The sequence below is a fragment of the Peromyscus californicus genome, unplaced genomic scaffold (genome assembly GCF_007827085.1).
Source record: "Peromyscus californicus insignis strain IS unplaced genomic scaffold, ASM782708v3 Scaffold_23__1_contigs__length_62951481, whole genome shotgun sequence".
NCBI classification, from domain to species: Eukaryota; Metazoa; Chordata; class Mammalia; order Rodentia; family Cricetidae; genus Peromyscus; species Peromyscus californicus.
This window is the reverse complement of record NW_026294534.1, coordinates 6,015,470-6,026,654: the sequence shown is the minus strand read 5'-3', so window position 1 is coordinate 6,026,654 and position 11,185 is coordinate 6,015,470. Positions and strand designations below refer to the sequence as shown.

General features: G+C 46.2%; 1 long non-coding RNA gene across 2 annotated transcripts in view; it reads right to left on the bottom strand.

The window, feature by feature from the left end:
* Positions 1 to 506: 506 nt before the first annotated feature.
* The window catches only part of LOC128118869 (uncharacterized), a 67,898-nt gene continuing 57,219 nt past the window's right edge, over positions 507 to 11,185 (bottom strand). Inside the window, exons 4-5 of one of the 2 annotated variants that reach the window (XR_008221365.1) lie at positions 5,997 to 6,099; positions 507 to 3,641 (exon numbers count right to left, since the gene is read on the bottom strand). This is a non-coding gene — a long non-coding RNA (uncharacterized LOC128118869). Of the gene's footprint in view, positions 6,100 to 11,185 lie in introns of both variants that reach the window. The other variant, XR_008221366.1, reaches the window with a different exon arrangement.

Genomic DNA, 11,185 nt, shown 5'->3' with positions numbered 1-11,185 from the left:
GAAGGGTTTTGAGTGCAGCGTTCACTGTTGGTCCCCAATACACCCTGCAGTGACAGCCGTGTTCTTCCCCTGGGCACCGAGAGACAATGGAGCTTCCCAGACCCTCAAGGCTGGGGAGGTGGCTCCCGGCATCTGGCTCATCACCAGCTCTCTAGGCTCCAGTTGGGGGTGCCAAGGTCTGAAGACAAGGGGACTGTCTAGTTCCAGGGGAAGGAGAGACCCTGGGCACTGGCTTCCTCCACAGGGATCTCTCAGTATTAGCGGGGCAGCCCTGCTGGGTCCAGTGGGGCAGGAACTCTAGTGGCCTCTTGCAAGGACACTTTCCGGGGAAGTTCTGCTTCCTCTTGTGGGGATTTCAAGGAGCACTGGGGCATGTACTTCCTGAAGACTGTCTGCAGCCACATGGCCGCCTGTCACACACAGGTATAGTGGTTCCTCTCAGCATGGTGAGATATACAAACCTTGGTCATTCCCCAGACCCAAGAGACAAGGTTCTCAAAGTGATAATGATTTTCCAGTTTCATTTTATTCATGGATTTGAGCATATTTTGATAAATTAGGAAAAAACAAGTACTTTTAGATTACAAACTCTACCCATTTTTCATTTCTCTACTGCATTCCTCATCTTTGATTTGAGGATGCTCATTATTATATCTGCATAAAATTAGTCCTTTCTGATACAAACAGTGGGTATTTATTTTGAAGGCATGCCTTGTGTTTGTCCTGGCTCTGTTACCATGTAGTGCTCAGGGGTTTGTTTCCCATACTGGTTTTCAATACTTTCAAGGAGTGCATGGTTTCCTGGTTTGAATGATAGTTAGATGGTCCTTCTCCTTCAGCAGAATTTCCTATTGGAGATTTGATTTTTTTTTGTCTTACTTTTATTCTCTTATCTATGTGAGATTGGCCTTGGTCTGCAGCACAAGCTTAGAATGCATCCACTTTATTGCAGGAAATGGGCCATTTGTCATGTCCAGTAATACACTGATTCTCGATTGTGGTTCGGTGATACCCGCATTGAAAACTAAGTCACCCCAGAATCTAGAATCTGTGCCTCCCTCTGCTGGGCCAATGAACCTGGCAGAGTGCTGGGACTACTCAGGTTGCCAGTTCTCTGGTCGTCAGGCAGAACTGGACAGGCTGCGCTGTTGAGTTTTCCTGGCTATTTGTGTCTTCCATTATTCAAAGTAAAATTTAGAATTTCAGTCTATTTCCAGTACTGAGATTTGGTACTTTTTTTTTTTTTTTTTGGTGCTGTGTCAAGTGTTTGAATTAACTTAAAAGAACTCCAGCTTCTCTGATGTTGAGTTTTCCACAGATCTTTGTGTTTGTTCCTGTTTCTTGATGTCTTATAAAATTTTCCTGACCCAGCTCTCTGGTGTCCCTCAGCATCACCTCCACCTCGCTGCCCCTTTTTGGGGACTTTTCTTGTATCATAGCTCATGGTGCCCTTCATGTGTGGTGCACACAATTGTTTATCTTGGCAGCTGTGAATGGCATTGTGTCATCTGAGATCTACTAAAATAAAGTCAATGTTTTTAATCTAGCTTGAACTTTGAACTCTTGCTGACCCAGTTTCTTTCCCTACATTCTCCTTTTGTAATGGCTTTCCTAAACTTCATGCATGATTTTCAATTTTATTTTGCTTAAATTTTATCTCATATTTCCTCAAGTGTAGCCCTTCTAAACTGACTTAAAATATAGGCATCTTCTTAGAGAAATGTTATCATCCACCAGAGTCTACTCTTTAGACATGAACTAAGTGTAAAAATTCCTGCTTACCAGAAATAGTAGTAACAGTACTACCAACACCTCAGACACTTTCCTCAAGGCCCTCCCTTCCTCCCTTTCTCCCTTCCTTCCTTCCATTTATATGTCTACCACCAATCTATCTTCCATCTATAAATCTATTATCTATCATTTATTATTTTGTCTTTTTTCAATCTATTATCAATGTCATCTATATATCATCTATCAATCTACTATCTGTCATTATCTGTAATCTATCATCTAAATATTATCTACCTTATGTTTCTTTCTTCAATCTGTCTACCATCTATCTGTTGCCTATCAATCTATTATCTATTTATGTATTTATCATTTATTGTCATCTATCTATATATCTATCAATCTACCTACCCACCTGTCAATTATCTCTACCTAGGTCTAAATGTCAGTGTCTTTCTATAATTCCCAGAGGCCAGCCTAACCCCAACGTGGTAGTACTGAGAGGTGTGATGGTTAGGGGGCGCTCAGGACCTCATCATGAAGTCCTTAGGGCTTAATTTGGATGTACAAGGGCCAGCCGCCCCAATGGGAAAACACTGCAGAAGTTGACATTCTATGAAGCAGTAAGTGATTCAGAAGCCCATTGGACATGAGCAGCTCAGCTCTGAGGAACAGTCGCTTTCCCTCGTGGCCCTGGTTCTCTTTCGCAGGTGTGTACACATATAAATTTAAACCCACATTCCACAAGTGAGCTGGCACTTGCGTGCGTCTGGTGAACGCCGTACGGAAACTAACACCGTGCATATTTCAGTTTGCTATTGATGACAAACCTATTTCAATGTCCCTTTGTCTTTAGGTTCAGGGTTCAGTCTGGTAACTGGCTCTCATACAACCCAGGGCACACACAGGGTTGACCAGTCATCTTAGAAAACCAGGAGGGAATCACTTCTTCGAGAAGTTTGGGGTTTCAGTATCAGAAGACAGACTCCCTGAAATCCCATCTCCACTTACACAGTGCTACGTTAGAACTGCATCGTGGGGTGAAGGCTTAGTTAGGTCTGGCTGTATTTGTGCACACAGGAGGATGAGGAGGAACACAAGCGGGAGGAAGGATGGACTAACTCCTCCTCCCGTGGGGTGCAGAGGTTGCCAAACGATAGGAAGAAGAAGCCGAGCCACCAGGCAGGAGTCGCCACAGTGAAGGCCCAGGCCTCGGTATCGCTGGTCACTGCTTCAAAGTGGAAGCAGCTCTCCGTGACGCCGCCACAACGTCTTGATGCACTTCTGGTTTTGTGACCTCCACCAGGAAGCCTTCCTAGATACTCAGGCCAGAATGCTTGTCCTCCTCTGGGCTTGCACACCGCTGCTCTCTGACACGTGCCTGTGGCTTCAGGAGCACACTGTGGCAAAGGGACAAGCAAGGCTCTCCACCCGTCCACTTGCCTCCTTGTCAAGCTCTTTCCATCTGGCCCTCAATCTTCTCCCTCTCTGGCGTTTGGCTGGCCAGGTGACTGCCTGGAGCCAGTGAGGATCAGCACTCCTGAGGCCAGAGAGGCCAGGCAGGTGTTTATGTGCTGCATCTCTCTGTTCGGAAACTCTGTCCAGCCATGAGAGCTTGTCTGAGAAAAGTCAGAGGAAGCAGAGTTGAGCCACAACCCTTTTATCTGAGGTCACCAGAGGCAAGCCACTCCTCTTCAAGCCTCCATTTGTAAGCAAACCCAGCCAGGCCTGTGGAGTTGTCGAGATGACCCACACTGACCAGGCATGAACTCAGTCCTGGTCAGCAGAGACCCATAGAGTTGAGGATCCAATGGCACTTCTGTGTTAGCTGAGATTTCCTGTTTGTCACTCACATTGTTGAGGCAGCAGATAGCTGATACACTGGACTGACGCTTGGCATGCTGGGAACTCATCTAAACCACATGAAAGGATCAAATGCAGGGACAAAGGGTATAACCTCCTGTGAGGTTTTAGAGCCTGTTGTATGCCTGGCTTGCCGTAGCGCCCATGAGGGCCAATCAAAGCTTCCTACACAGTTTGAAATCACACTTTGTAAATTCAATGATTTCTAGTCCTTCTGAAGCACCCAGCCAGCAAATGTGGGTTTTAATTAAGCAAATGCGAACACTGAATGACCCAGGCTGAAAGCTGAAAGAAATCAGGAGGAAGAGAAACCCATGCCTCAATTTTACCCCATGAATTCCAAGTGTCTGGTGATAAATCTTAAAATGATCTAAGGTTTGTTTTTCCATGATGCCAGGAGGAAAAATGTATAGGAAAGGGGTCATATTTTAGAAGAACAATAGTGTGCCTGTTACAAACACATATATATTTCTGTTCGTCATTATGGAGGTATTTGTGGGCTTGCCAAGTGTGCTACACGCCTCAGATTTAAAAAGCCAGAGAAAGATGGTTTTAATAAAGTTTCCTAATGTAATAGAAGACGCATAATAACATCCTGCTTCAAATCTCTGGGAAAAGAAAAGTTCTTTTTGAAATGCTTTTTTTTCCCCTTCAAGAATTATTTTCAACTAACAAGAAGAGGAAGGAGCCGTGAGGCCCCGAGCTGCCCCATAGACTCATGGCTGCCCTTTTCATGTGGTTGGTTGTTGATATTATTAGGGGTTCAGATATGCTGTAATCAGATGAAACAGCCAGAGAGCTGAAGAAGAAGGAGTGAAGGAGGGTCCCCAGGAAAGCCAGCTTTCCATTTCTGTCATGGGTCACATAGGTCGATGACCTCATGTGAAACCGGCACACAGAGATCTGTGTCTTGTGACCCAGCACTGGTACTGGAAGACAGGGGCTGTTCTCACGTGAGCACAGGCAGTCCTTCAAGTCAAGGCAGTTACATAACTGCAAAGCAGAGACACACGATCTCTGCAGTCACCGAGGAACCTCTGGCAACCGGTCAGCCGTGACCTCAGTCGCACGCACGTCAGAGCAGCCACATTGGGCTGTGGGTCACGGGGACGTCTGTACCTGCTCTGTGCCTCGTGATTTAGTCTCAGGAGTAAAAGCACTGGGTTTTTATTATTTTATTATTTCTTTGCTCTGTGGATTTTGCTGGAGGCATGCACACTGGGCGAGCTGGCAAACAGGACCTGCTCGGGGACCCAGGAAAACCCTGCTTCAGCCATTGGCTTGTTCCTAGAAAGGAAGGGGTTTGAATGGCACCCTTTAGTGTCAGGCAATGCCCTGGAGGAGGTAGTGACCTCAGTGCTGTTTGTGAGGGACAGAGACACCCAGGGGAGGCACTGTCCTTAGCAAACAGGCAGAGGTGGCTATTCCTGATCGTAATCGGGCACTTGTTGTCTGTGGAATTGTGACAAACTAGGACAGGTCCCAGAGGGACCGCTCAATGATAGCCTCATCCTCCAGCCTCATCTTGTCATCCTCCAGCTCCGGGTCTTCCCCCAGAACTCTGTCCTGGCTCTCAGAGCCCTCTCTCAACTGTCAGGTGTACCCCAGTTTCTTTGGTTTGCCACCCCCCTAAGCTTAAAGGGGTGGTACCAAAATCCCGCAGTCTCTGAGCACATGCTTAACTGCTTTGGCAGCTGTTCTTGGTGTCTGTTATTCTTTCCACACTAGAGAGGAGGAAGCCAAGGTGGAGAGGCTGTCCCTGATGCAGCCTGCTTAGCAAAGACATGCACACCCCAGGTCTGCCGGGGTTCAGAGCCTGGGTGATGCTGAGCTGTCTCTGTGTGTGTGTGCCAGGGTCTTGTTAGTCATCATTCCTGGGTGGCGGGGTGGACACTGCTGTGATGTGGTGATCATTCACGATCAGCATCACAGCAGCAGCAGCAGTGACTAAAGCAGATGACCCTCCATCACACAGAGGAGTTCATCTGATGGCCAGAAGGTTTGGTCTTAACAGTTTGAGGCTTCCAGAGGGGCAAGGATGGCTCTTAATCACCTCTGATGTTCCCTAGCACGTCCTGTTGGTTCACTAAAATGCTACCGAAGTGTGACAGTAAACCGCAGCTTGCACTTCCATAGCCCCTGCTCTAACTTCTGGCTTCCTGAAAGCTGCCTCAGGACAGTCCCAACCCCTTTACTCGGGATGTCGTGCTTTGTCATTCTTTCCTGTTTCAAGAGCCCAGCATTCACTGTCTAAGTCTCTGTTTCTGGCCAGCGTGGGCCACCAGGTGCATTATCTCTTCTCCCATGGCTCATACAGAATGCCCTTCCACTGCCCACTCCTATCTCCTTAGTAAAGCTTTAATGAAGGGATTAACTGTGCGAGGCTTGGACACCTTCTTTCTTACCCTCGGACATCATGGCCTGAGGAAGACAGTGTATCAGCTGAACTTCACCCCTCCCTTGGCATGGGGCTAACCGTTGCCTCCCTTGGTCAGTGAGATCTGGACTCTGAAACAGCAGCACAAGAAAGAAAGGATTTTTGTTAGGTGCTTCCTGACATCATCACGAGAAGATGCCCAGGCAAAGATGCTGGCCTCGGATACAGAGGAGGGGTGTGGAGCAGAGCCATGGACCCTCACCTCGTATGGCCACAGCCAGCTTAGCCCTGGACCACGAGTGAGTCCATCAAGGTCAGATGAGCCCCCTCTTCTAAATCTGAAGGCAGCTATCAAGAGCGGATGCTTATGGTTTTGAGGCACTGGGTTTCTGGGTGTTTCCCACACTGCCCTATTGTATCAAAGGCAACTGATATCTATCTGTCATCTATCTATCTACCTATCTATCTATCTGTCTGTCTGTCTGTCTGTCTGTCTGTCTATCTATCTGTCATCTATCTATCTATCTATCTATCTATCTGTCTGTCTATCTATCTGTCATCTATCTATCTATCTATCTATCTATCTATCTATCTATCTATCTCCACATTTTAAATTAATACCCAGTTAACCCTGAAGTCAGTGCAATATTTGGGCTTGAGAATATTTAAAAGATGGTGAATATTAGAGAATTGGCTTTTTGACCCAAGCATTTTTTTCTCCTATTATGTCAAGGATGAAGCTTGTTTTCCATTTCATTGTTATTGTTTTAATGCCTTTTTATGGGCATCTTCTTAGATGACTTGGGTTTCCTTTTAATCTCTTAATATGGTATATTAAAATACCCTTGTGTTCCTTGAATAATTTTACTTGAACATGAACTATTGTCATTCTAATACAGACATGGTCTGAAATCACTAGCATTTTATTTGGAATTTTAATAGGCCTATTCATAGCCTGTCACTTTCTTTTTTTGTGGCATCTCTGTCAGGTTTGGGGCTCAGAACTGTGCTGGCTTTGTGTGAGCACTGGGGAGGCTTCCTGTAACCTCCTCCTCTCCAGCGCAGCTGGGCAGTATGCTCTCAGGTCCAGAGCTGAAAAGAACAAAAGCCCCCAGACTCCAGACCTGGCCTCTCTGGGGAATAATACCCTACAACCCTTCATATTTCCCTTGAGACTGTTTATGTTAGACCACAGACTTATTCTTCAGTAGGATTTTTTGGGGAAAAAAAATTTCCATTCTCTACCCTTCTACCCTTGAGAGCAAACCTATCCATTTCTGTAAGTTTTTCCAAGGTATAATCAGAGAGTCAGCCATGCGCATTATGGGGGTGCTTACCATATTATTAATCTTCTACCCACTATGTTCTCATTCCCTATTTTGTATAATGTGTTTTCTTATTTTTCTGGAAGTGACTGCCAGATGTTTGGCGTTCTGATTCATTTTCTTTTTAACTCAAAGAACGAGCTCTTAGATGTGTTATCAAATCTGGCTTTATTCTATTTCTGCCCTTGATTTTCCTTTTAAAAATCCCTTCCTTCCTCTGCGTTGTTTCCCTCTATTAACTTCCGAGAGTGAATTCTTCATTTGTTTCTGTCCCCCTCCCCGTCTGATAATCAGTGCTTTATGGATAGACTCTGCCTTTGAACAAAGGCTAATTTTATTTCACTGTGGTCAGCATGCTTGGTCTCTGTTGTTTCTGCCTTTGAAACTCAGCGTGGGTTTTTGAATCTGGTCTGAGGCAGCCTGGACTGCGGTATATGTCCTGTAGATGCCCATAAAGAATGCACAGTTGTCTGCAGAGTACATGTTAGAATGGCACTGTTTTCATTTACAGTGCTCTCGCTCAGGTAGGCTGACAGCTGATCTTCTGATTCTGTTCAAGGCTGGGGGATAGTTCTTCATTTTCTAATGGCAGATTATTTGCTTTCTTGAATAAAAGGGCATTGATAAAGAGTGTCTCTAAAAGAATGCCTTCAGAACTCTCCTCCCATCCTTTCTCCATCTTGTGAGTCCCCTCACCAAAGTGAAGATGAAATCAGATGAACAAATCTCACTATTGGTTTCTGTCTGCCCTTCCAGAAGCTTCTGTGGCTAGTCAGGTAGATGCCACTGCAAATCCTCATTTCACACCTTGATTCTTGACATCTGTGATGACAATGTCTCCAGATTTAATCTTTTAAAAGTTGTGACATCTTCCTAGTTAGCAAAATAATTCCATCCTGATTCAAAGGAAGGTTAATGTCCTTTGACCTGGAGTTCAGAGAGCACGCCCACACTGTCCCCCAGTGTGGTTTGTTGGAGATGTATCTTTACCTGGTGCCCATGAGTTATCTTGTCTCGTCTAAAGTCTAAAGCATTTGTTTTTCTTACTTTTAAAATAGTTCATGGTCTTCAGAGGAATGGAGAGTATAGTCAGCTATTAGTTTAGTCAGCAACACAGGCCAGGAAGGCACAGGCAGATGTGGACAGGGCGTCACCGCCAGAGACGGTGGGTGCTCTGCACAGTGTGTTCCTAAGAGTAGCATTTCAAGTCAGTCATAATCTCTGTGCTGATTTGCATGAGAAATGTCCCTCATGGCCTCACGTCTTTGAGCACCTGGTCTCCAGTTGGTGGTGCTGTTTGAGAAGGTTGTGGAGCCTCCTGGAGGAAGTCCATCAGGGGAGGTGGGTTTGGGGGGGGCGGTCTATCATCTTGCTTCTAGTTCACTCTGTGTTGTGTTTGTGGTTGAAGATGTGATCTCTCAGCCTTTTGTTCTGGCTGCTAGCTGCCATGTCACCCCTGGCCGTTATGGCCTCTCTTTCTGAAATAGTAAACCAAAATACATTCTTTTTTCCTTAAGTTGCTTATGGCTGCGGTGCTTTATCAGAGAGCAACAAAAGGTAAATACACTCATTCATTCTTGATGCCCTACCGTGCCCGGGTTTGGCACAGAGAGCACCCTTTACCATGGTTCAGCAAGCTCCATACCTCGCCAGCAGTTGCTTGCTGTCCTGTTCTCTGGGTTAGAAGCTGATGGAGAATCACCTGACTGAAGGCTGGTATTGGGAGGCGGCCCTGTGGATCCTGGCCCTGAATCATTCAGGAATACACATAGAGATCAATGTATTGGGGAGCTCATGACTGCCTGAGCGTCAGCGCTTCTGGGTGCTTGGGATAGTTTGAACATAAAATGTCCCTACAGGTTCATGAGCGTGAATACTGTTCCCAGCTGGTGGAGCTGTTGGGACCAGCTGAAGCAGGTCACTGGAGAGGGACCTTGAAGGTGATATCTGCTCTTGGCGCTAGCCTAAACTCTGCTACCTGTTCCACCAAGGTGTGAGGGGCTACAGCCTCACGTGCCCCAGTGGCCCTGCCTCCCCCACCACGGTGGACCCTCTGAAGTCAGACGCTTTCCAGTGGCTTCTGTCGGGTGTTTTCTCACAGTGGCAGGGGAATGGACTAAGGCACGCTTCCAGGAATTGTGTAATGAGTTTACCTTGCTATTTTCCATCAAATTTTAATGTAATAATGTTTACACATGCATATTCCGGCTTCATAAATGTGTCTCTTTTCACTCAAAATAGCAGTTTTGACCACTCACATCATTTGCATGATTACAAATTTATTGTGCTACATGAAGAAACTTTTTCCAAATACATAAATGTATTCTAAGTGCTAATCCAGCTGATGCAGGGGTAGGGAGCAGGTTGTTTCCTTTTGGCCTCCTTTGACCTTAGAGCAGAGTACTACATGCTAAGTAGACTTGAAAGAGACCTCCACGTGAATATTCGGTAGGTTCCAAAGGAAGTTCTGCTTACTCATCATCATAGGGATTGATTTTTACATTTAAATTGTATTTTGTAAACGCTACTGAATTTCTTTTTACTTTCTTTATTTTTAATTCGTGTGCAAGTGTTTGTGTGAGCGTGCGTCGTACCAGGGTAGGCATCCATGGAGGCCAGAAGAGGCTATGAATCCCCCGGAGCTGGAGTTCTAGGTGGTTGTGAGCTGCCCACTGTGCGTGCTGGGAACCAAACTCTGGTTCTCTGCAGGAACAGGAAGTGCTTTTAGCCTCTGAGCCATCGCTCCAGCGCCCCGCCCCCATACTGGATTCTTAGAAATGACGTGAGACAACAGAGGAATCCCGCTCTGTCAGCCTTGTATGAGACTCACTCTGTGAAAATGGCCGCATTCCCTGTTTATTTTCCTGTCTCTCGTTGCGAGAGTCCTACCTCACTATTGCTGCAGGCGAGTCCTCTGACGTCACCTGAGAACACGGTTGCCCAGCCCTCCATGCCACAACTCTGTCCACAGGCCCATCAGACATTTTGTTTAGGTTTGATGACCGTTTATTTAATGCCTACTGTAGATCTTGTAGCATTGACTTCACGGTCAACAGGACTGTAACACACCGTTGTGCTGTCACGGTGGATCAAGCGCGTCCTCAGCTCTGTGCTTGGGGTGATTTTAAACCAAATCGATAATAAAAAGCACAGGAAGTATTCTCACGAGGACAGCAGAGGGCAGAGCATGATCTGTGGTACCCCAGCTAGATCGGAAAGTTTCTGCTCAACACGCTCTCCCCGTGCACGTCCACAAATGTTGTAAGCACTGACCTTGGTATCCGAAGTAAATTTCAGTAAAAAGATAATTCACAACTATGAAATCTATAAACAGCGACTGTGTCCCAACTGAGTCTATCCACTGTAATTCTAATGTGAAATGTCCCCCACAGGCTCACGGTTTGAACACTTGGTGTCCAGATGGGTGGTGCTGTTTCAGGAAGGTGTGAAGGGGGTGGGTCACTGGGCACAAGCCTGGGGTTTTATAACTTGTTCCTGCTTCTTGGTCTCCTAAGATGGGAGGCATCTCGGCCACGTGTTCCCACCATCACGAACTTCACCTGCCCTGGTAGATCACATACTCTTATTCATTCTGCAGTAGTCTGTTTGCCATGGGCACATCTGCTATGCCCACTTCTTACTGGTCAATTGAGCTTCCTTGTTTGGGAGTTTTTCTGATATTAGAATTAGCCATTTTGGCTTTTGGGAACCTGTTCTCCATACTGGGTTGCCGCACCCAGCCTTAATACAAAGGGAGGAGCTTAGTCCTACCTCAACTTGATATGCCATGCCTTGTTGACACCCATGGGAGGCCCGCCCCTTTCTGAACAGAAACAGAGGAGGAGTGGATGGGGAGGGGGGCACGGGGGAGGTGGGGGTAAGGGGGAAGGAA